Raw genomic sequence first — 6,000 nt, forward strand, 5'->3', positions numbered from 1 at the left:
CAGAGAGTACTCTTCCCAATTAATTATGTGATTATGTGACCATCACAAGCATCACACATGCCCACGATATTTCTACCATTATAGTAAAAAAAATGACGACACATTTGTAACTTGCATAGTTGCATGCGTAAAAACATATGTCATGTTATCCTGGAATACAAAATATAGGTAATATACTTTTAAAATACGTTTCGTCGATCGGCTGTATCTATTCATAAATTATATACATAGCCACATAGGTACGCTCAAATATAATTACATTGTCTACATTTTAGACATTATTATTATTTATGTACATATTAAATACATGTATAGAATATCACGGAACGCTGCACCTCTATGACACGGTAATGGTTTTTCACTAGGGCATTATAAAAAAGATTTTGATGCGAGCAAATTAGACGTCCAAGACAATCGTTTTCACGACAGCCGTCAGTCAATCTGGTCAATGATGACTCAACAGTGAACGGTGGTTATTTTCCGTGAACAGAGTTGTGTGCCTATCTATTACTTTGCCTGTAGTGGTGAAGCTAGGCCAGTTTTATGTGCTTAAACCTTCCTTTTTTCCTCCTGACAAATGTGTTTTTCACATTATTTATTTAATATCATTATAGTGGTAAACATATCCGGATTTCAAAAATTTGCTAAATCTGGATTATTCAACTCGATTTTGCTGTTCGATGATATCATATAAAATATAAAATATAACTAAATAATTATCTAGATAACTTATCTAGATAAGTCTCAACTCTGTTTATAGATCACGATTTAAGTTTTTAATTTCCATAGAAAAACCATATCATATCTGAGTTCCGACACCATCTGATATAATGACATATATGCTTTTACAACACGGTAGTGCGTTAAACCTTAAAATGTTAATTAAGTCCTAAATCGAGTTAGTTACACTTTTGTGTTTATAACTTTTACCTGAATAAAGTGAAAAAAAACATACTTATGAAACTTTTAACATGGCTTGGTACTTTTAATCTATTATAATATAAACTTACAATTTAAAAAAAATTGCTCAAGTTCCCTTTTATATAGATGAACTTACGATACATACTGCCCATATTGGTATACTTATGTTTTTTTTTTATTGTTCAGAAGTAGTTCTTTAAAAAATCTATTTTCTTAATAATATTGTTAAAGCTATTTCCTATTTTATATTAAAAATTTATTCACACTATGCTATGCTAAGAAGATATTTATTTGAAATTTATGAAAATAATACATTTTATAAGTATATAATCTTATAATACCTAATTAAATAATAGTAATTCAGTAATTTAATGTAGTGTAATATAATGGAAATTTAACATATTATTTCCAGTGAAAAAAAAAAATATATAACGCTAACTACTAACCACGTGGTTGATGAATTAAAACTAATAAAAAAATAAAAATGGTAATAGTATAATATACATAAATGCAATGATTTCAGAAAAAATTAAGCCAATCTATCGTTTTATTAATAGTAAAATATATTAATTTAATAACAATATCAAAAAAAAAACACCCATCATAATCATCATATATATATATATACATTATGTATGTATTAGTCATTTACTATGGGTTGACAAACTGTTTTCGTTCAGAATCGTTTTTCATCTGCAATGATTTATTATTGAATTCAAATTTAACACAAATTTGCGTAGGTACATTAGTGTGTTTGTACATCTCAGTGACGAGGTACATCGGTACCTACTGTACAGCCAAGTGGTTACGTATTTTTCTCATTTTTATTCTGCATTTGACCATTTGTTGGTATGAATTTAGACGTGTCAGAACATTTTTTAGATGAGTAGATTTATTTCAGTAGTACATTTGTACGCAATTATGGTATAGTTTTAAGTTCAATATTATATTTTAGCGTTTGCAATATTGTTATATTGATTGAGATTTCTCTCATGTAATATTCCATTATTTTATGACTTTACTAACGTCATTACTGGTTAGGAATAGAAATGGTAGAAATATCGATTCTATAAATATTAAATATTATTGTTCATCGTATGTACACATTGCTAATAGTTTTGTCAATGGTCTTAAGCTTAACTAAGTATTGATTTTGTATACAAATACAGGCTGGCTTCGTATTCAATTATAATAAATTATAATATTATATGAGTAATAATACTATAATACATAAATATTGACATATTAATAGTATACATTTGTTCATCGTGTTTATATTTATCTACGAGAGCCCTATTATTTTGAAAATAATCATATTTTAAATCAATGAATTTTTTCAAACGATCACTAAGTGACATCTGAATAATTGTTCATTAATTAAGTTAATAGATATTATTTACTATTTAAATATCGGAATATTATCATTTTGTTTTTTGATTCTTAAAAGGCCTTTGGCCAGCGTCCTTCTATTTTTTTTTAAACTCACAATTTTAAAGTTCTTTAATTTATATTACGCAATTTAATGATTCTGCCTTAAATCCCTACTGACCTCTGATAAAATGTTATTTATGTTTTCGTTTGTATATTTAATCTTTTTGGTTTTTATTTAACGTAGACCTAACCTAACCTGTAGTTTCTGTTTCTACAACAACATCATTTATCTTTATAAATTTTCAAATTATCTCCAAGTTAATAGTTATTAATTTATTGAATTTAAAAATTAGAATGATGGAATGCAGCTTTCGATGGTTATACCAAGATCATTTTAAATTTAACAAAACTTCTAATTTGCATTTTTTCTTCCGATTCTCCTTAAACATAGATTATCAATGATGACAAGATGATAATGGATTGTTTAATTTGATTATTTACTCAATATTTAATAATAAAATGTTAATGAAGTATTTTATATAACTATAATATATATATATATACATTTATATACATACCAGTGACTAGAACTGGAGTCCATTTTATAAAAGCAAGGCAATAAGTTTTCCGGTTCTTTTAGGTTTTTATCGGTTCTAAAAAAATAATTAAACATTTTTATTTAAATTGAGTTTTTTTCCCAGCCAAGTATTACCAATGGGTGATATTTTAATTCAAAATATTCATGCTAATGTTATTATATCATATATACTTATTGTGATATGTTTTACAGGTTGCGTATTTCAAATTGTAAAATAAAAAATAAAACAAAATAGAGTTTTTAAGAAAACAAAAAAATGATTTTAAATATATATATATAACTTGTATTTTTTAACTCAAAGTCATTGTATTACGTATTAATTGACGACGGCGAATTTACAAACATGCAGTTCTCGTTTTTTATTTGCAATATAACGAGAATGATCGAACAACAATGATATGTTTATTCTATGAATGTTTAAGAAATATCTATGAATAACAATATTTAGTTATTTAAAACACTTCTCTGATAAGTAATACCTAGATAATGATTGGTAAAAATGCATTTTTAAGAGCCGATAAGTACCGAAATTAACCAAAACTAGAAAAGAACGCTTACTTGTAATTTTAAGAACTGGAATCGGACTGGAACCGATTATTTTTTAATTTTAAAAATCATCAACCCGAAACCAGAATCGGAAAAGTTTTCGGACTCCAGTCTTTAAATTATACTCATAAAATATGTAACAGTACATATAATTGTATGATTTATACAATTTATAACGATTAGTTTAATATATTTTAGAATAAACATAAAGAACATGAACATTTTAGATTCTCTATTATATATATTTCACGGGTTATTTAAATTCTAATCCAACCTATGATTTTTGGCATATTGTACATTATAAAAAAAAAAAAAATACTTAGGTATCCAATAGTTGCTTAGTACCCACCCGTCCCACCCACTAAGAGATACCTACGCACCCGTATATTTCAACTGTGAGACAATATTTTCTTATAATAACCCCTCGGTCGGCGATCCCCCCTCACTGTACTGCCTGTACAACAATAATAAGTATCAACTTACTATTATAGAACTATGGTAGGTATAAGTGTCAGCATTGCCTTCAAGTCTAACTTTTCCTTGTCCTCCTGCGAACCAACAAATAATGTTTATTTTTCTTCGTCCAGTAATGTTTTCTTTCAACAATAAATAATATTGGTCGCATTTTTGTGGTGCTAATAATATGATGGTAGTGAATATCATCATAATAACATTTTATAAAAATATTGTCTTAAGATCAAACAATACATCATATGAATTATTTTGAAAAAGTCCATTTTTTGTTTCTAAACATTTCGTGTGAACATTCAAGTCTAGCTATACTTTTATTCATTTTGTAAAAACTGTCTATACACACTGTTTACTTGATCGGACACGCTGTAAAATCCACCCTAATGTTTACCAAAGTGTCCGCCTATGATCATAATACGTTTCAATAACATATTATTCATCGGATGTAATAAAAACAACGTGAAAGCAAATAGGTAAATAAGGTAATTTAAAAAAAACCCCAACTGTAGTGAAAGTTTTCCGCTACTCTATGACAAACTTTCTTATCAGACAAAAATATACTGTGCCATTGAAACATCAAAATGTACCTATATATTTTGCCACATTAGCCGTTAGTACATAGTTTATTTTATTCAAGGCGGTCCTGTAGGAAGCATTATTCACCTGTCCTAAGTACAACACACCATTAATAGTGTTCACGTGTAGGCGCTAGGTAATGCATATTCCCATGACGGGCTCGTGCTATTTTGTAAGCTTCGATTTATATTTCTGAATTTCAGTGATTGTTTGTACTTTATCGAAATAATATATTATATAGCTCACCGAAGAGACAGAGTAGATTATTCTTGAATTATTTTCAAAACATTATAAAACTTAATTTTACATAACATAATAATATTATTGCCTTGTTGTCAAAATAATAATAAATATTACGTTCCTACAACTAAAAATTCTTTGCATATATTTTTCTCGTTATTTTAATGATTTCTATTGTTTCTAAAGTAAAAAAAAATACTGTGATTGTTATTTTTTCTATAAAGCCTTAAAAACACTGTAAAAGTGTAAAGCTATTAATTGTTAGTTGTTCGACTAAATGACAAAAATCCTAATGAAAAAATCGCTCCCACCCAAATATACAAATTCAAACTGTTAAAAAATTGATTTTCAAATTTGTATTTAGCGTTTTCAATACGTCATATTTGTATGTTCAAACTTCAACTGCAATTTGAAAGTTATACAAAACCGTGTCTTATTTAAAAAAATATATACATATTCTTGTAGTTATATACAATAATATTAGACTTAAATGGATTAAAAATTAAAATTTTATAGATAGATTTGAATGTTGTGTTTTAAAAAAATGAAGCGATGAAAACAATACAAAAATAAAATAAACATTCTTTAAACATCAAAAAGTACGCGTTGTTATGTAAGTGGATTCTACAGAAGAATGAAATAGTTTTCATTCCTTATTATTCCCCTCATCGGTTTCGTCTCTCTCATATACACGTCAATTAAAATTAAAAAATGCATTTTTCCAGTAATAATTGTTTCCCGTCACTTTGTCCGCCGTGCCATACAAAAACGGTTTAATTTTATTGACGTCTTCAAAATCATTATATAATATACATACTATACATATTATATATATACTATTATCGTTGTGTAGGCACGGTCAACGTGTCCAATACCAAAAAAAAAAAAAAGGGCAATGCTTCTGTCATCATTGTCATTTGCGTACAAATGTCGTGGGACGGCGGTGGTGACGATGTTACACACTGCCCGACGGTGACGAGAGAGTCCAGTGCAGTGAGTGTGCGTGTCCAAAAACGTGTGTGTGTGTGTGTTGTGGGTGATGGGTTATTTTGGTGGGGGGGGGGGGTGTCGTTACGGCGCGTGGGTGGATTATATATGTATTATTATATATTCCACAGTGGTGTGAGCGCCCGCGGTGGTACTACTCGACCATGTGATGGGTAGGTGGGTCGGTGGGTTGGTGTTGGGTAGGGGTATTTTTTGGGGGGACGCGTTTCGCGGACAGGGCGTGCGCGAGGTGTTCGTCGCGTTTGATCACCGCGCGATGCGTGTTGGTC

Source organism: Diuraphis noxia, unplaced genomic scaffold (genome assembly GCF_037042655.1).
Source record: "Diuraphis noxia isolate RWA-SAM2 unplaced genomic scaffold, SU_Dnox_SAM2 contig0002, whole genome shotgun sequence".
Classification (NCBI taxonomy): domain Eukaryota; kingdom Metazoa; phylum Arthropoda; class Insecta; order Hemiptera; family Aphididae; genus Diuraphis; species Diuraphis noxia.